Below are 21,297 nucleotides of genomic sequence, written 5' to 3'. Positions count from 1 at the left end.
TTAGAGCTGGTTCTTCTTCTGCAGCTACACAAACTGTTCATGAGAGAGTTGGATAAGCTGAATAAGTCACACAGCTTGGTTGTTGGCAGCAAAGACCAAATCCCAGGTCTATCTCTTTTATCATAAAATTGATGCTTTTATCTACTACAATAAGCAACTGTTTCAAGGAAAATACTTTAAAGCTAGACAAGAACTTCCACATTTAAAAGCAAATTGCTAGAGTTGTAAGACAATTTAGAAATCACTTAATCAAATGGCCTAATGGCCTACCATTAGAGTTATCCCTCATGCCACATCCCTAAGTAATGATCACCCAGTCTCTGCCTGAATGATCCTGGTGACAGGTGGTTATTACTCCACCGTTGGTCAGGTTGTTTTTTTGTTTGTTTTTTGCTGTTGTTTTGGTGGGACACACCATGTCCATTCATTAGAAAACAACATTTTCCAAAACAACAACAACAAATCCTCCAAATTTTACTATTGGTATTTCCAAATTTGACCTATAGTTCAGTTCAGTTCAGTGGCTGAGTTGTGTCCGACTACTTGTGACCCCGTGGACTGCAGCACGCCAGGCCTCCCTGTCCATCATCAAGTCTTGGAGTTTACTCAAACTGATGTCCATTGAGTCAGTGATGCCATCCAACCATCTCATCCTCTGTCGTCCCCTTCTCCTCCCTTCTTCAATCTTTCTCAGCAACAGGGTCTTTTCAAATGAGTCAGTTCTTTGCATCAAGTAGCGAAAGTATTGGAGTTTCAGCTTCAACATCAGTCCTTCCAATGAATATTCAGAACTGATTTCCTTTAGGATGGACTGGTTGGATCTCCTTGCAGTTTAAGGGACTCTCAAGTCTTCTCCAACGCCACAGTTCAAAAGCATCAATTCTTCTGCACTCAGCATTCTTTATAGTCCAACTCTCACATTCATACATGACTACTGGAAAAACCATAGCTTTGACTAGACAGACCTTTGTTAGCAAAGTAATGTCTCTGCTTTTTAATATGCTGTCTACGTTGATCATAGCTTTTTTTCCAAGAAGCAAGCGTGTTTTAATTTCATGGCTCCAGTCACCATCTGCAGTGACTTTGGAGCCCCCCAAAATAAAGTCTGACACTGTTTCCCCATCTATTTGTCATGAAGTGATGGGACCAGATGCCATGATCTTAGTTTTCTGAATGTTGAGCTTTAAGCCAACTTTTTCACTCTCCTCTTTCACTTTCATCAAGAGGCTCTTTAGTTCTTCTTCACTTTCTGCCATAAGGATGATGTCATTTGCATATCTGAGGTTATTGATATTTCTCCCAGCAATCTTGATTCCAGCTTGAGCTTCATCCAGTCCAGCATTTCTCATGATGTACTCTATGTATAAGTTAAATAAGCAGGGTGACAATATACAGCCTTGATGTACTCCTTTTCCTATTTGGAACCAATCTGTTGTTCCATGTCCAGTTCTAACTGTTGCTTCCTGACCTGCATACAGATTTCTCAAGAGGCAGGTCAGGTGGTCTGGTATTCCCATCTCTTTAAGAAGTTTCCAGAGTTTGTTGTGGTCCACACAGTCAAACGCTTTGGCATAGTCAATAAAGCAGAAGTAGACAACACTCACCAACATATAATTTGGATAAGAAAAGCAATTTTATAGTTGATAGGAATATAGAAAAACAAGAATAGCTTAGGACAAAGGTAGATTGTTTTTTAATGACTGAAGAATTTCCTCAACCAGATTTTAAACAGCAATATCTTGGGCTCTGTGACAAAAATTCCCCCAAAATAAAACACATTCTGATTACATATAATACTAGAATGTACTTAGACACAGCTTTAATTATTAGAAGGCTCATTCTTCTATTGACCTGAAATCTTTCTCCTAGAAGCTCTTAGTATTTGACTGTATTTCTAACCTCTGAAGAAACAACAGATATGTTTACTTTCTCTTCAACGGAGCGATGACATTACTTCTTGAAACAGAAATAGAGAAGGAGGGGATAAAAACTACTCCAAGATTTTTAAAACTGCTATAAGCAAACTTCAAAGACAAACTGTTCATTAATTTTTAAAATATCCATAGGGGCCTATGTAATTAGTTTCCTTTAGCATTGGGTTGGCCAAAAAGTTTGTTTGAGCTTTTTCCATAAAATGCTACACAAAAAACCTGAACGAACTTTTGGCTAACCCAATAGTTAAAACAGATGAAGTATATTAAGTCTCTTTCAAGCTTGTAAAGTGAGTTAAACTTATTTATCTTACAGGCTTTAAATTAATAGTGTGCAAAATGGGGACAATTAGAAAACACAGATTTTTACTGGTGAAAAATCTAGAAGTCCTTAAGCTACAGAAGTAAAGCAAAACAAATCAATAAATCAATATTTTACATAAGGACAGCTATTCTTTGGTCTTCTCAATGATATCACTTCATTACATGGTGTACACTGTGGTGAATTTAAATAGCAAACATTAAGTATCAGAAGCTTTATATGCAACATTGATCACAGACAGGTTGGTTTTTATGTATAAAAAGTATTCACTCTCAAATAGCATCTTAGATGTGCTTTGTCTTTGCAGTGAGACATCGCTTTGATTATAAATATTATAAAGCATCTAATATAGGCAAGAATTGGGATGCAGATAACCATATAGCAACATTTTCATTTTAGATGATTTTTTTACTCAACAAATACATTTCAATCAATAATACAATACCATTTGTTTTGTATTTTACAGCATCACTCATGCATAAGTTCTGTGCTAATTAAAATTTCACATAATATTTTTTAAAAGATATCAAGTGGAAAAGAGTGGGAAACTAAGCATGGAGCAAGGATTCTACAAATTCTGTGCAAAAGTTTTTCACCAACTATTCCCAACATCTATTAAGGAATCAATATATGTTAGCTATATTGATTAGATTATGTGTATCAAGTAAATAAATAAGAAATTAAAGTATATTATCTATGCATTCCTTGGAAGCAAAAGAGTAACTTAATTAAAGCCTTTAACATTTAGAGATATTTTTATTAGTGCTTTAAAATCTCAACTAATTTCATTAAAAGGATAGATTCAGAGTAATTAATTTCTCTCTCCATTTAGACTATTAAAACTACATCAAAACCATTTTCTTCTTTTTAGCTTGAAAAACAGAATAATATTATAATAACTACAACAATAAAAGTTCTTCAGCTCTTTGTGCTAGGCACTATTTTAATTGATTTGCATTAATTAACTCATTTAGTCGCCACAACAGCCCTTCAAGGGAGGTATTATTATTATCTTCAATTGTAGATGAGAAAACCAAGGCATATGAAGTTAAATCACTTTTCCAGGGTCACAACTAGGAAGTGGATTTTAATCCAGGAAGTCAATCCCCAGGTTTACTTAGGTCACAAAACAATGTCTTCTGTCATATATAGGCTAGCACCTAGCTCATGGTAGATTCTAAATCATTATTTTTCAACTGCTCAGTCATGCCTGGAAAGAACAGTTCACCAGATACTATGGCAATGTGTGATGAAATGTAACCAAGCCTTTTCCCATGGTTTTCAGGATGAAAGCCCTTCAGCAAAGCAACTCAGAATTCAAAGATGAGCCTTGCAGTTCATACCCTGACAGGAGAGAGATTCAGCAGGGGGAACCGTAACACTGGAGCAGGGACATGGGCCACAGGGAGAAAATGTAATTTCTCTGGCCTTTAGTTTCCTAATTTGTAACTGAGGAAGATGCTGACCAAGGTGGTGGTGGTGTGATGCCCGTGCCACTGGACTGATGTGAAGAAGACACGTCTGGTACAAAAGTACACACTCTAACGGATCCGAGGTACAGTGAGTCTCCTGTGAACATGCATCCGGTTCCAGCAAGGAACCAGAACCTGTGCCATCAGCGTCAGGTGTGAACGAAGCTGCAGCTTGCCCTCCATCTCCTGTTGCCGACGATCCTTCAGCTCCACCATCTCCCACCTCCACTCCCTCCTCTGGTCAGTAATTCTTCTTGCCTGTCCCCTTGATGCCAGGCCCTGTGTGCCAGCTGGTGTACTTTACTACTGTACTTTTCAAGCTACTGTAAAGTTAAACATGTTTTCTTTATTTTTGTTGTTTGATTTTTTAATTTATTATTTGTGTGAAGGTATAAACCTATTAGAGTACAGTACTATATAGCTGATTGTGTTAGTTGCATACCTAAGCTCATTGGACTTAACCAACGTGCTCTTAGAACAGAAATCGTTTGTATGTATGTAGAGGACTTACTATATTATCATCATGACTATATCCCAGCTTTTTTAGCTGACTCTCTTCTGAGTACACAACTGTTCAAGGCTAGGAAATTTTTTCATCCATCCGAAAAAGGGGTTATTTGGGCTGATTTGCCTGTCTTGTAAGAGACTGAATCCAATACTGTAAAAGGGGAATCTATGAAAGTCTGTTCATATTCATCAGCTGTTGTCAAGGCTTGCTAATTCCAGATTGTTCTGAGACACTAGGGAGAGAGAAGCAGATCACAGAATGCAAATTTTCATATGCTAGATGCCCTTGAACACCAGTAATTTTGTTGCCTGTGAAAGTGTTAGTCGCTCAGTCATGTATGACTCTTTGTGACCCCAGTGGACTGTAGTCCGCCAGGCTCCTCTCTCCATGGAATTCCCCAGGCAAGAATATTGGAGTGGGTAGCTATTGCCTTCTCCAGGGGATCTTCCCAACCTAGGGAGTGAACCCAGGTCTCCTGAATTGCAGGCAGATTCTTTATAGTCTGAGCCACCAGGGAAGCCCTTCTGTTTCTTGTACCCTCTACCAAAGCCCAAACTCCACTTCCAGAAACAGGGACTCAGAGAGGCTGTCTCCTGCACGTTTCTGGGTTTTGAATAGGGGGCGAGCAATTGCCCTCCTCTGTGAACTGCCAGGGAGAATTGGTGAGCAAGTCCTTCAGATTCTTGCAGTTTTGAAAGCCACTCACAGCTGCCTCATTCTTTCATCTCAGTTCTCACAAGGCTGCACACAGCAAACAGATTCTGGACATAAGCTGTCCACAGGAAACGAGTCTCTCTCCAAAAGATCCCTCCTTCCACGTTGTATAATTTCTGGATCCAATTAACATCAGCCCTCATGATTGCCAAATACAGAACAAACAGACAACACACTGATCCGAATAACACCTCCTTCCCTCGACTCACCCACACCTGCCCTAACCCTGGCTCTGAGATTCCAAAAATACATGGAATAATTCATTTTCTAACTATATTCCCTATAGAATCAGAAATACATCTTTAGCATGATACTCTTTTCATCTCAATCACTGCCATGTGAGTGACAGAATGCAAACAGATTGATGGGACATGCTGCAAAATTAATATCTAAAATAGAAATAATATGCAGTTGTTTTTCCCCCCACAAGTCCCTCTAGGATCTACAAAGGAAAAGCCATAATGCATTTACAATGCACGTAGTTATAAAATGAAGATATAGAGACACTGAGACTTTTTGGCAAAGGCTGAGAGGGTAATGTACAACACTGCTTTAGCTTCATTGCTTGACTTCACAGACACACTTGCTACTCAGAATCAATGTTCTCTATGGTGATGACCTCCCAAAACTAGCCCATAAGCACTGGTTCAGTCTAGGAACTGAGCTGGTGAGGTGCGTGACTGCAGATACTCAGGTATGAATTCTGCTTCTGTTATTTGCTACCCCTGTGGGTTGAGGTTAATTATTTAATTCCTCTAATCTTCAGTAGGATCATCTATAAAGCATACATACTAAAAAATTTCTCCTAGAGCACTAGAAGAGAATGTCATTGTAATCTACTTAGCACAAAATTTAGCATATGGTATGAGCTCACAAAATGGTGATCATTAACGTAACCACTAAACAGTTGGGTATAACCTATGATTTTAACTATAACTAGCTACTAAGTAGGGCAATACATACATGCTAAGTTGCTTCAGTCATGTCCCACTCTTTGCAACCCAATGGGACCTTAGCCCACCAGGCTCCTCTGTCCATGGGATTCTCCAGGCAAGAATACTGGAGTGGGTTGCTGTGCTCTCCTGCAGGGGATTTTCCCAGCCCAGGGATCAAACCCGAGTCTCTTACGTCTCCTGCATTGGCAGGAGGGTTCTTTACCACTGGCGCCACCGGGGGAGCCCAAGAATGGCAATGTTTTTTGTTAAAATGGGAAAACATGAATTTCAAGGTTCACTTTCAGATGTTAGAGCATCACTTTTTTAACCCGGCAGTCAGAAAAGGGCTTTATCTTTTATTACAACCCTAGAATCTGGGTTCAGTAGAGGTAGTTGGGAAATAGAAAAGTAGGGGGTACACCAAAGAATAAGTAACTCTGCAGAGTACTATCTTTCCTTTGAGTGTGGTCTGCAGTTTACAAAGCTTGCCTATACAAACTAGTTGCTTATCTCCACTGACTTTCTAGAATCATAGTTTATAAAAAATTCCAATGAAGCTGGAATTTCTACAGACATTCTTTCTACATGATCTGAGAAGCTGAGTGTCTTCCACAAGGTTTTTGAGGGTATTTGAGGTGCAGATATTCTCCTATCCTCCCCTCTGTGTTTCCTAAGCCCCCACACAGCATCACCCAAGGATGCTGCCTGCTTGTTATCTTGCTTCTCCTTCTGTCTCCCGATGCTTGTGACTGCCTCATCTTCTTCATTCCTATGTATGATTTCCAAACACAATTAGAAATATATAGGGATACACTGGCAGGGCATTGGAGGCAGAGATGTAGGATAGCATGAAAACCATCAGATGTAAATATTAGACAACTTATTTTAAACTCTTTTTTCCTATGAGCTATGTGCTATGGTATTTTCTATCCTGTAGTCTGTCCTACCCTATCCTATCCTACTTTATCCTGCTCTGCCCTGTCCTGTCTTATCCTATCATTTCCATTCCAGTCAGGCTAATATTACAAAGAACACAAATGGAGAAAAGGGACCCCTCATACATTGTTGGTGGGAATGTAAATTGGTAAAGCCATTGCAGAAAACAGTATAGAGGTGTCTCAAAAAACTAAAAATAGACCTATCACGTGACCCAGCATTTGTATTATTGCATATATTTCTGAAAAAACTGAAAACCCTAATTTAAAAAAAATATATGCCTCCACCCTGGCAATGTTCATAACAGCATTATTTACATTTGCCAAGATATAGAAGCAACTTAAGGGTCCATCAACAGATGAATGGATAAATAAGGTGTCACACACACACAGAGTGGAATAGTTCTCAGCTATTAAAAAGAATGAAATTTTGCCATTTGCAGTAACATATGGATTTGGAGGGCATTATGCTAAGTGAATGAGATAAAGAAAAATTCTGTATGATATCACTTACATGTGGAGTCTAAAAAATATAGCAAACTAGTGAATGTAAGAATAAAGAAGCAGACTCACAAATACAGAGAACAAACTAGTGGTTACCAGTAGGGAGACTGGGTGGGAAGGAACATAGGAGTGAGGAGCGGAAGGTACAAAGTACTGGATGCAAGAAAGACTTAAGGATGTGTTGTACAACATGGGGGGAAAGATATTCTGTAATGACTGCAAATGGAAAACAATATTTAAATATTTCATCATTTTTTAAATTTAAAAAATAAAAAAATGCTGGAGCCATCACTAAACTGACTTCATAATCCTATAATGAATCATGAGCCATGATTAAGGCACTGTTAGCTAGATCCCCTGTATCTATTCTACTTGGAGCAGTCAGAGGTCACAGCTTAGGGCCTTGAAAGCTATCTGCTTCAGCAAAGCTCTTTTGCTCCTTTCCTAGACTGTGAAACTAGATGGTTATTTAATCATTTTACAAAATTTTTTCTTTCTGTTGCACACATTATTTCGTGCATTTTTTAACAGTAACTTTATGTAACAGACTTTTATAGACTTCCATATCTTGTAAAGATGAAGAAACTGAAGCCTAGGTTGAGTGATTTTCGAAGGTCACTCATCTAGTGATTGACTCTGCTTTAGAATCCAGACTCATGTTCATCTCTTCTCTATTTGCTTCTCCAAGAGCAATAGAGTATCACTTAAATCTCAATTTCCTAAGTAAATACTATTTGCTAAAAATACAGATATCTAGTTCCCCTTTGTACAGAAGCAGAATCTCTAGAGCTGAGCATGCGAATATGTGATTTCAAAATGGTCCAGAACTACTGGTATAGATCAAACTAAGTGTATATTCTCACTATAGAGAGAGACAGCGAGAGAGAGAGAGAGAGAGAGAGAGAGAGAGAGAGAGAGAGAGAGAGAGAGAGAGAGAGAGAGGAGACAGAGACAGGGACAGAGAACTTCTTGGGGCTTCAGTAAGGATTTTGTTATTTTGTTTCAAAAGGATGTGAGGGAACACAGCTCCAATTCTTTGGCCACGTGATACCAAGAGTTGACTCACTGAAATAGACCCTGATGGGAAAGACTGAGAGCAAGAGGAGAAGATGGTTGGAATAGCATCATTGACTCAATGGACATGAGTTTGAGCAAATTCAGAGATAGTGAAGGACAGGGAAGCCTGGCATGCTGCAGTTCATGGGGTTGCAAAGAGTCAGACACAAATTAGAGACTGACAACAAGAAGTCAAATACAACTGAACACCGTACAAATTATAAATAAACCAAGTCTGAAGACCTACTAACAAGAACCAGAACATAAAAACCAAGCCTGTCAGAAAAGTCACTTGGCTTTGAATTGGACTCTAATTCTTCTAGCAGCTAAGATAAATTAAAAGTGCTTTAAAAAGATATATACGTGTGTGTGTGTGTGTGTGTGTGTGTGTGTGTGTGTGTGTGTGTGTATTTTATTTTGACAGTATTATTTTGGTTCTAATTCTTCCAGCATCTGAGCAAAAGAAAAGATGTCTGCTACATTTCATTTTCTAAGTCAGAACTGAAGGAAAGTGCTTAAACATATGGGTGCTGAGGAAGTCTCCAAGTTTGGACACTACTTTCAGATCTCTTACCCCATCCCAGCATTAACATAATTATAGTATCAATACCGAGTATTTATGCACAATAAGCATGATAAATAGATTTTTCTATTTCATATTCATAAAATTGTTAGGATGCATTTTCAACTCTTTGGATAACGAAATTAAAGTTTAGAGATTTTAATCAATTTATCCAAAGACACACAGAGTAAGTTAAAAAACTGGGATTCAACCCCAGATACTTCGTCTCTAGAGTTTATATTCTGTTGACTCTCAGAAAAATGCTAAGTGAAATAACCATGACACACAGGCATCAGTCCTTTGAGAAGGAGAACTAAAGCAAAGATGAAAAAATAGAGAAAAGGAACAGTGTATGAAAAATCAGAAAACCAGGCTGAACCAGCCGTTATTTACCAGGAGGGGGCAGTGCATAGTCCGTGCGTGCGTGCGCACTCCTGCGTGCGTGCGTGCTAAAGTCACTTCAGTCATGCTCCACTCTTTGCAATCACATGGACTGTACCTGGGATTCTCCAGGCAAGAATACCAGGGTGGGTTGCCATGCGCTCCTCCAAGGGATCTTCCGGACCCAGGGATCGAACTTGAGCCTCTTATGTCTCCTGCACTGCAGGCAGATTCTTCACCACTGGTGCCACCTGAGAACCGTGCTGGGGTATAATTTGATTTGAGCCAATACAGGACATGCAGACGTGTCTTCCAAGTCCCCGATTATCTCTGGCTCCCAATGACAAGTGTTTAAGTAACACCCATACTAACAGAGGTCTGAGTTTCTTGAGAAATACAAAAAAACTCAGTTTAATCAGTTCTAAAACATAGAACGCAGGGAATTATTTTTATTTGTCCTTTCATTGGATCACATATTAATCATCCCCATTTGATTCACTAGCATTAGCTAGTTAGATGAGACTATGTGGGTATGTTCACTTGAAAAAATTCTTTATTTCAGACAAACTATTTAAAAAAACAATTCTACTACTTTCTTCATGATTAATTTCTGAAACTTCTGTTCTATATGCATTAGATATCTTGAGGCTGACAATGATTTTTGTGTAGATTTAAGCATAACATTTAAAGATATTTTGTTATATGATAAATATGATTGAAATATGGTATGCAATTATATACATGCCATACTATATATCTATATCTATACCTATATCTTGAAGGCTAAGGAGTTTTGCACCCTTTGTAAACTCAGCTTCCTTCCCTATAAAGAATTGGACTCCTGGACTTGGCTCCCATGTCTAAGACCTGAAAATATGTCCAAAATTATATGATGTGCTGTTTGAGTTTCTTGGGTATAAACTGAAAAAAACTCTTCTATATATATTAATGCTTTATATATAAGATCAGTTTTTCTACAATAACCTTCTATACTATATACCCTGATGTGTTGTTACCTTTGTATTATGTCTATTAGACAAAGGTACACAAAGATATATTCTTTTCAAAGCACTTAGCACAATGCTCAGTACTTAGTAAGTGCTAAGAAATGCTTCTCTCCTTTCTTCCTTTCTAAACCCAACCCCTTCTCCATTGTGTGAGCTGTGTCTGTCTCTTTGCTTTGTTCTTCTTTTGAGCCCATATTCACACTATATTTCCAGCCCTGCCTTTATCCCCAAACAGGTGATTGTTTTGAAATTGTCTTTTTGTTACAGAAAGCTTAGAAGAGGAAATATGTGTTGTAATTATGTTCATTAGGTACAAAAATGTATTTTCTCTATTTGCTCTTGGTCATGTGAGTCACCAGGAGAAATATTATCACTTTACTTCTCTTCTATCTTAAAATAGTAGTCATTCTAAGCTTCCTGAGAGACTGAAATATACTGTGAACTATAGAATGCAGTCCCCCTAGACTCCCTCTGACTCACTGAGATGCTTTGCATGATTAGATGTTATAGTCTATTCTATGAGAGCAAAGAATGTACCATCCATGACTGAGTAGAAATATTTTTTCATTCTTTTGTGCAAGAGTTTGGTTTTTTTCAGATACTGTCTCTCTGTTCTGAGAACCATCTACTGCTGTTTGTTTTATTTTTCCTCTATATTGTTTTCAAACTGGGATACTAGGTAAGATGAACACCACAGTCAAAATGGCACCATGCTGCTGAAGCTGACAGCAAGCACTTTTGGTGGTCCACGGGAAACAGCATCACTTTATTCTGTGTTTAATGTCTGAGACGGGGAATCGGCCGAGGCACCTGCCATTTTATACAACTCTCTAATCTTCCTCTTTATTAGCTGTCTGGCAACATCATTACACTGACTGCATGGTTTAAATCTTGTTCACTCTTGTAATATAAAAAGACAAGGGAATGTCTCTGAAGAGATGAACTTAGTCTCTTCTACTGTAGACAGTTTTTTTTTTTCAATGTAATTTTCCTTGAAACAAAAATGCTTTTATATTTTCACAGGAAAAGAGACCATCTCTTTGCCTTCTGAGTAAGTGTTTTGCATTACAATTGTCCAGATGTTCAAGATGCCTACTGAAGCTTTCTCTGTTTAACAGCTAATTCTCTAGATCAGTTGTTTAAAAAGGCACATATTATAGTATATATCCTCATTCATTTACTTATTTATTTCATTCATTCAAATAACATCTATCGAGTTTTTGCTATGAATCACACACTAGGCTAGGTACTGTGAATACCAAAAAGAAAAAGAATACTTTTATTTGAGCAAACAAATAGGGAAGATAAATTTACAAAAAGATAAATTATAACACAACATGTTAAGTGTTACAATGTGAGTATGAGCGGAATGTCCTAGGAACACCCAAGGATTCCTGTTCAAGTTTGAATAGGAAAGTAGGAGATTTCACAGAGGAGGAAGAGTTATTTGAGTTCCACATAGCCAGTGTGTGTCTGTGAGAAGATAAGGGGGAAGGGCATTCTTAACAGGTTAGTGTGGCTGGAACAAAGTAGCTTGGTAGGAGAACAGGCCAGAAGGCTGGAATGCCACTTGGATCACAATGTGGAAAATTAATTGGAATTAATCAATTGGAATCAATCGCCTAGAGAAGGGATGGCCACTGTAAATATGACTAAAAGGTAAGAACTGAATCTGGGCTACAGAGGTGGACCGTATATTCAAACAGTGCACAATAAGTCACTTCAGTCATGTCTGACTCTCTGTGGCCACACGGAAGTTGTAGTGCACGAGGCTTCTCTGTCCATGGGATTCTCCAGGCGAGAATACTGGAGTAAGCTGCCATTCCATCCGCCAGAGGATCTTCCCAACCCAGGGATCGAACCTTTGTCTCTTATGTCTCCTGTACTGGCAGGCAGGTTCTTCATCACTAGCACTACTTGGGAAGCTCCATCTTGGAACAGGCTTCATAGCAAAACAAGAAGGGCCATTGCTACTGCTGCTGCTAAGTCACTTCAGTCATGTCTGACTCTGTGCGACCCCATAGATGGCAGCCCACCAGGCTCCCCCATCCCTGGGATTCTCCAGGCAAGAACACTGGAGTGGGCTGCCATTTCCTTCTCCAGCGCATGAAAGTGAAAAGTGAAAGTGAAGTCACTCAGTCGTGTCTGACTCTTAGCGACCTCATGGACTGCAGCCTCCCAGGCTCCTCCATCTATGGGATTTTCCAGGTAAGAGTACTGGAGTGGGGTCCCATTGCCTTCTAGACAGCAAATCTGAAACATCCTCTGACATAAGACCCTGGAGCCACACTGCTGTCCTAAAAGGGGGCTCTGGCTGGCCTGAGTGAGGGGAGAAACAGCAATGGCATGGGAATAGCAGGAGGGCAACCGAAGGAAATTGGGAGAAAGCTAAGCCAGGGAGGGCCGGAAAAAGACGAGGCCACAGAAAGCAAAGAGTGGTTTGGGGTAGGGTGTTTTCACCTGTGTGGGAGTTTAACCTTCCCTTTCAGTGTTAAAGAATCAGAACAAGAGCTAAGAGCAAAGTTCCCATCAGTCAGGAGCCCAGTTTTTCCCTCCTCTTCAGCCTATGGAAAGTGTACCTAGTTTGAGACTAACCCAGGAGCCTTAGAGGGCTTCCCAGGTGGTGCTAGTGGTAAAGAACCCACCTGCCAATGCAGGAGACTTAAGAGATGCAGGTTCGATCCCTGGATCAGGAAGATCCCCTGAAGAAAGATAGGGCAACCCACACGAGTATTCTTGCCTGGAGAATCCCACGGACAGGGGAGCCTGGTGGGCTGCAGTCCACAGGGTCACAAAGAGTCAAACACGGCTGAAGCGACTTAGCATGCATGCAGAAGCCTTACAGCAGAGAGAGGAGAGAAAAGAAGGGTGTGTCCAGGTGGAGGAATCAAACAAATCAGTTTCTCCTTGTGTATGTGATGAGGGAAGCGTGGATTCCATAGCAAATGAGCACTGCGTCTGTCCTTTCCCAAGAGAGCTGCACTGCTTTCAAATGAGATGTTAGAAGTCTGCCCTTGAAGTTTATGGGAGTCTTCAAACTTTTTCACAGTGTAAAATCTAGGGTTACATTTGGCTGAGATGGTTGCAATTCTGCTTTTTTTCTTTTTTTTACATTTTTCTTACTGCTGAAAGCAATCAAAGCCTATTGCTTTCTCTTAAATTTCTGTAGCTACTGTACTAAAAGAGCTATGCCCCACCTCCCTGCTGGTCTCTGCATTTGTGGAGTGGACACAGGACATAGCGTCATCAGGTCCGTAGGAAAGAATGGAGAACAACTGGTTGATGCCCTAGTGTTAGTATTTCCTCTATATTTCACCCCTGTTCGTGATCCTCAGGCTATGTTGGAAACACTACCATGGAGGAACTCACAAGTTACCCATGCCTTGGGTACAACATATTTTATAGTAATGTTCCTCCTTATATTGAGCTGGATATGTTTCCACGAACCTTCTGGCTTCTTACTTTATCACTTGGTACCATAGGCTTAATCAGATCTCTCTTCCACCTGAGACCCCTTCATACATTTGAAAACAGCTAACACACTTCTCAGTTCCTCCAAGAAGGGAATGAAAATGGATGGTGGAGGACTCACTGCTTTCTGTCACATATTAAGCTGGGATCATTCACCTGACTTGGCTCCTTTACGAATCAACATGAAAATCAATAAATAAGCAAACAAACCAGGAAAAAATAAGAAAAGAGAAACTAATCCCAAGGTAAGACCAAGATTTTATGCTAGGGTAAATTACACAATTGGTTGTTCAAAAATACATTTAAATTTAGCAGTGCTATAATAATACAGTAGTATTACACTAATAATACCTCACCAATGGATTTAATTAGAAGTGAATCCATTTCTCTGCCCACTACACATGGTTCCTCTGCCTAACTGTTACTAATAGTATAATTATGAGTCTATCACCATCCTCGTTACTGTAACTGCATATAAGTATACATGCACTTATGTGTATATACATAAATGTATACTAATATACAGAATATAAATGGCTGAGACAAGATTTACTAACATGTGACTACCCTTAGTATTTCCAGAGTCTGTCTTGATTTTACTGTCTCTCACTGAAAAATCTGGATAATGTGCCAAGATAAAATCAGACTGATGGGAGAGACAGAGGGAAGGTTTAGGCAGAGAATCCAGGTTGAATTACATACTAAAATGTTGGAAGAGGGGAAAGAGATATACACAACAAAACTGTGAGAACTGGGGCATAAGAGGAGTTTAATATTTTGATTTGTGAGAATTCAAAATGTTAATTCAAATATTATTGCCTGTTGTAAATAAAGGAGAGATGGAAAAAAGGAGTTATTAATTTGATCATCTTAAATGATCTATGAAAGAGTCAAGTGAATATCAGAATTCTCTTTAATTAATAATTATTATCTAATCTGTGCTTTTTGAATGACACTCTATTTAGAAGCAAGGAAAAATAGTTGTTTTTTTTTAATAGCCGCCTAAATTTGTGGTACTCAAATCTAAACACAATGCTCTTGGTATGAAACAATCTCAGTACTAAAGAGTCCTGACATGGAAATAAGACATACATCCTATTTTCATATACACAGGAAGGACAAAGGGAAATTAGATTTAGACTCTGTAATAAAAAGGAATTTTTTTAAATTTGCAATCTTTCTTCCATATTTAAAAAATATGGAGACTTTTCATTTTAATAATATTCAGTCTCTGGACTCTTCTTTGGAGAAGGAAATGGCAACACACTTCAGTATTTTTGCCTGGGAAATCCCATGGACAGAGGAGTCTGGTGGGTTACAGTCTATGGGGTCGCAAAGAGTCAGACACGAATGAGTGACTAAACACGCATGGACCCTTCTTGCTATCTGCTCAAAAGTACATTCACATTTTCCAAAGGCCTTCTCTATCTTAACCATTCTTTCTAATGATTCAGCTTGTAAGTCACTAAGCCCGAGTAATTTCAGCTCAATGGAATGGATTAAACGTTTCTTTTTGACTACCTTCCCTATGCTTATTCCTAAAATATACATTTATGCAAGTACAGACTATTTCAATGAGTTAATTTTTTGATATGTTTAATCTTTCTCTAATCCCATAGTAAAACTGGAAAACAAACCAACCCCCAAACAACCCCAAAGCAAAAACAAAAATCTAATCACTTTTTGGTCACCTTCGGGGGGGAGGGTCTTCTACAAGTAATGTAAATGGAACTCACTGAGATGGAAGAGGTAAGGGTTCAGCGCTCTTGACAAGGCTTGGATCAAAATAAGCTGTACAATATTTACTGATTCAGAACTTTTTAAATATGGTAAAAATGCACAGAAACTGTAGCGATGAGCTCTACCCTTATGGAACTCTTGATATAGTCAGGGAAGTAAGACCCTTTGAGAAGGGCTTAACAACAGAAGATGAATGACAATTTCAGGCCACAGGATGGTACAGAATGCAGTGTTTCAGAAATAGTTTCCATTCCAAGCAAGACCTTCCTTTCTTGGTGAACGACTGCTTGATGTTTGCCTTACTCAGGAGTGAGTAAGGCAAAGTGATTGTGGTCCTTATTTGCACACTAGTGTACTCCATGACTTAGGACAGTTAACTTCTGTGGGCCTGAATTTCATTAGTTGAGGGGAAAAAAAAAAGGCTAAAATGAATATTAGTTTAAAGTACCTTTTAGATATACAAGTCTGTAACTGATTCCCTTTCATGAGAAGGGCATGAGAAGACCTACAGGGTATCACACAAGTCATCAGACACGACCATGTATATAAGTGACAGAGTGCTCAGCGGTAATGTAGGGATAGACTAGATGTCACAGGCAGGTTCAATCAAAATGTCAGTATTTCCTGGAGGTGGGTCTGGGACCATCAAGATTTTTTTCTTTATATTCTTCCTTGACCACTGTAGTTTTCACAGGATTAGAGGTAATTGTTTTATCATGTACGGTGGAGTCAGTATGAAGACTGTAACTGTGAGTCACCCAGCGATGTTTCAGACACTGATGGATGAGACTACTTTGACACTAGAGAACTGTGCTGCCCCTTTATCCATGTGTGTTTATAAATTAGGTTTTGAGTCTTGCTAACTCAGAGGCCAGATGAAGACATTTCAGTACTATCCTGCTTTACTTGGATTATGAAATACCTGGCAATTTCTATGACACTGAATTTGAAGTACCATTTTTTCCTGTTGGATCAAAGGGGGCTCTTTTCCTATAAAAGGTCAAAGTTTAACCTGTATATATACTTGCCAGAATATGTGTCAAGATGAATCCAAGGACTTGTGTGGGAAGCTGACAAATCTCCCCTCCTTATGCCATCAGTCTGGTGGACCCTGGGGTCTGTTGCCTCACCAAGAGAGGCTGAACAAAGTAGGATCTGTTCACTGCAACCCCTTGCATTTGGGCTTACCCTGAGCCCCGGCACCAGGAGGCTCGTGCTGGATGGCCTTTGCATATTGGTGACGTGGTCTGGGGTCAGTGACCCGTCTCCACTGAGGGAGGGATGGCTTTCCTCTAATATGCATGGATGATAGCTACATAAAACACTCTGCAGGTCTCACCAAGAGAAAGGGGCTCTAGCTGCATTCTTTTACATGGTTCTTCTACTTTGTCATTTTTATTGCCATGGACTAATAACTTCCAACCTTTCCTGCAGGTTTCCTCTCTTTCACCAATCATCATCAGCCTCCCGTCCATCTATCAGGCCTCCCATCACCATGAATGGAGGGGCTCTCTGCACACAGAGGCACAGACAATGCTAGTTTCTATCCGAGTGAGATTTGGACGTTGGCACCAAATCTCTCCTTCCAATGACTTCCTTCTTGCTATCACTCATTCTCTTCTCCACTCTCACCCCACCCCCAGCAATCACTCAAATTGCTTACTTCTCTTCACCTTGGTGATGTTTACCAAAATCTTGTATTTAGAAAAAAAAATAGATACTGTTTGCTACCAGAAGACATCCTAACTTGATAGACAGTCCCAGGTTATCTGTAATTTCACAGGCAACCAAATGTGACCATAGGGTGAATATATACATCTCTGATGGGGAAAATGAAAGATCATGTCCATAGAGAAGTTTATTTCAGAGAAGTGAAGATGCTGCCTGCCACTAATAATAATGCTTTATAATAACAGTAATCATAGAAAAGTAATAATAATGGCAACAATCATTTACTGTATTCTTACAATATGTCAAAGTGATTTGTAAACACACAATCTCATTTATTCTCTAACAACCTTATGAAGAATGTAATCTCATTTCTTTCATTTTACAACCGAAGAAAGCAGGGACTAGAGATGTTAATAAGCTGGCCCAACATGCAAAAAATATATGGGTAAATAACATTCAAACTCAGGCACTCTGATTTGAGAGCCCAACTTCTCAACCACTACTCAGCACTTCCCAGTATTATAATTACATAGATTGGTGGTTGAGATAATTTAGACTTCTTTAGGTTAAATGAGTTAAATTAGATTGGCAGATAGTCACTAGAGTCCCTTCCAATTATGAAAGCTATGTTTCTGAAAATGCCTCTGGCAGCAGAATTTTCCATTGAGGACCTCAAGACTTCAGTTGTTGTTGTTGTTTTTTTTTTAATGCTTTACAGGAAGTCAATTTTAGTAAGAAAAATTAGAAAGTGTCCTTTAGGTAAATATAATAATGCTCATGGAAAAAAAAATAGGAAAATTCCCTCAAAATTAATTAAAACAATATTTAGAGTATGAGTTTACAAATTTCCACTAACCATTGCTTAGCAGAAAAATTTCATTCTCTGTTTTCCATGAAGTTTGGTTCAATCTACCACTGCCATTCTTACAAAGAGCCATTTCATGTGTATTTAGAATGCTTTGCTTGTTTTAAAATACAATGTAATAACACACTTCTTCTTGAGTGTCTTAAAATTGCTTAAGTCGTATAGTGAGAGAAGGCCTACAGCCAGACTTTTGAGAAAAGATAACTGATTTTATAGATTACAATAAATAGATTATTACTAAACTATGTTTTAGTAATCTATAAATAGCAATGCATCTCACACAATAGTAAAAAAACATCATACAGTCTATTAGTATGCAGAGAGGAGTCATTTGCTCATCGTCACACTAATGGTTTCCTCTCCACCACAATTATTTGGGACATATCTGAGTGCGTAACTGAGCAATGTGCTGGAAACACTGCTCGTGTATCAGATATAGCAAGTTAAAATGAAGACCTGTGATAATAGGGGAAGGTCTATTGTCAAAGATATCAAGGAGCATTGGAAAAATGTGTGGGATTGGGAATATGGTGAAGGCCAGTCAAACAAGGTATGAATAGAGGAAAATCAGACCACAGGGCCTTGTATGCAGTATGTATGTAATAAGTATTCACTGAAAAAAAATATATGAATGGTGGATGGATGGCATGATGAATGGATAGAGTAGAAAACCATTGAATATTTCAAATTTCACGATTTTGTCAAAGATTTTATCAGTTTCAATTGCTACATTGTACTTTGTAACAATTTATGTTGTACTTCTCCATCCATGAGTGAGAAAAATAAAAGCATAATGTCTTCTAATCACTACCTGTGAGAAACTAAGGACATATTTCACTGTTTCTTTCATACTCTGTTTCATGTTAATAAGAGGTGTTAAAACATCATGAAAAGTACCAACCTTGAAAGCTGCATTCTGTTTTTCTCATATCACCTGCAAAAAATAAAAAAGACAGGGGAAAAAAAAGTAAATTTAAGTGAAAGCCAATTAAGGCAACAGCAGTAAAAAGAGCATTAAAAAAAAAAAAACTTGCAGTATTTTTCCCTTGACAAAGGAGACACATTTAACTATGAAGAGAGAAACTCTCTGATGAAATTTTTTCTCCCCTTAAACTATTTTTTAAAATATTTTGTGCTTTTTGCGTTTTGTTAGTTTGCTTTTTAAAATTTCTTAGGGGCATAGCAATCATGGATGACAATGAAGAAAGATACAGGGAGGATGCTTACTAAGAATGATTAGATATAAGGGAAAATTACACAGACAGGACTTAATCAACCTGTGGAATTCTGCATCATGAGAAGACTGTTTGATAAATTCAAACGAGAGTATTTTAAGAGGCTATTACAACTTATTCTCAGGTTCTGTGTTTCTACTCTTGAATGCTGATTAGAACACAGGCTCCTGCTACTTCTCTCTCCTCACTCCCCAGGTAATCAGTTCTCCCTTATGGACCAAGTGATCATTGTATTGTTTATAATAACTGTTCTACATTCCTTATGGAAATTGTAATTGTGACGCTGAATATTCAAACTGCAAGCCACTTTTCTCAGGGAAATTGTAATTATGATAATGCAATATTTACCCAACCAATGTTTTCTAGTCATTGTTCTCTTTGAGGAATGAGGAGGTGAGGGAAAAACACTGAAATAAAACATCCTGTTGGGCTCTCAGATATGTATTTTGGGAAAGCATAATAATAATAGCATTTGTTATATGGTAGACATGATGCAATCAGGTTGCATGCATATGACATAGGGGATATTATGTACAGTTATATGTGAATTACACACATTTCTCATTTACCCTACCTACCAACCCCATGAGGTAACTGATATTTTTATTAAAATTTTCTAGGGTCCAGAACTATTGAGGAATTTACCTAACATCACAGAGCTAGTAAATCAAGAACATCCCAAAGTTAACACAAAAATTATACTATTTCAAAAAACAAACAAAATTCATGGCCAATCACTGAATCTGATTATGTGAGCTCCTAGGAACATGGGAAGTGGATCTCTACTAACTCATCTTATTTCTCTGACTTATTTCTACTTTGCCAGATCTCTACAACCAGTGCCCCAAACACAGAGGGGAGGCGTATCATTTCCTTCTTAGGAATTCAGCAGTAGTTGTTTAGAACTTTTTCAAAATTAACAAGAAGTGACTGAGGACCTACCATGCACAGTACTTTGTAGATATGCTTTTATATCCCATAACTCTTGAGGCAAATATTTTCACTTCGATTTTATTAATAAGGAAAACGAATTACACCAGAAGTGATTAATTTGCCCAAATTTTCCAAGTTGGTCTCTGTTCTTTTAACTTGGAAAATCAACTAGTCCACCAAAAAGTAAGGAAGATGAAACAGAACCACAGAAATTAAGGGCAAACAAAACAGGAAATTAAAAAAGAAAGAATAATAAGTACATAAATTAGTGAGATTTTAGTAGACCACATTCTAGCCACTGGCTTACCACCATCTTATGCAGCTTAAACAATTCTGGGATCTAGTCTTGGTCCTTCTGTTAGCTTCTGATTCCTGTTTCTGACCCTTGCCCAAGAAGTTCCATTCTCCTTTTACATTTCTTTTTTAGGCCTTAGAATAACCTTCCCTTTGCTCTCTTGGTGGAGGCTATCTATTTGATTCAGGTCACACAATATATATTTCTGTTTCCCCACAGCCGCATAAAGGCTGATGAGCTGCCCATCTTGGCAGTAGCAGGGATCCGTGCTGAGCTTCAATTTCAGGACTAACCATAGGGAGACCAACCAGCCACGTGATTATGAAAGCTGATTATGACATTGGACTCCTGCCACTTTAAGAACAGTGATTCATTTTGACCTGACCTAGAACCAGTTCTAAATAAGGGTTTGCTTATCTGCCAGCAGAGCCTTTTTCATCACCGTTGTCCAAGGGCCTATAGAGTACCTGATTCATTAGCACATGACATGGCATAATATTACCTCTGACCAATGGAAATGCAGTGGAAGTCAGCGGTGTATATGTAATCATGGGATCCACTCATCCTGATACATACTACGTGAGTTAGAAACTGCTGGCCTGACAGTCATATGGAATAGCCTTTTGGAGGGGCAGCTGTAGCACCAGCTTGGAAATCACATCCCGTGATGATGGGTGCCATGGAAATGATGTGAGAAACACACTAAACCCATGACTATTCTTCAGTACTTCATCTGCAATAGACAGGGCTTTCCAGTTGA

The 21,297-nt window shown here is 38.6% G+C and overlaps 1 long non-coding RNA gene across 1 annotated transcript in view; it reads right to left on the bottom strand.

Annotated features, from left to right (window-relative positions):
- Positions 1–21,297, bottom strand: part of LOC122686193 — a 397,014-nt gene that overhangs the window by 68,005 nt on the left and 307,712 nt on the right. The window contains exon 3 of the long non-coding RNA XR_006338647.1: positions 18,976–19,008. This is a non-coding gene — a long non-coding RNA (uncharacterized LOC122686193). The remainder of the gene's footprint in view (positions 1–18,975; positions 19,009–21,297) is intronic.

Source organism: Cervus elaphus, chromosome 29 (assembly GCF_910594005.1).
Source record: "Cervus elaphus chromosome 29, mCerEla1.1, whole genome shotgun sequence".
NCBI lineage: Eukaryota > Metazoa > Chordata > Mammalia > Artiodactyla > Cervidae > Cervus > Cervus elaphus.
This window is presented reverse-complemented; position numbering and strand designations above follow the sequence as displayed.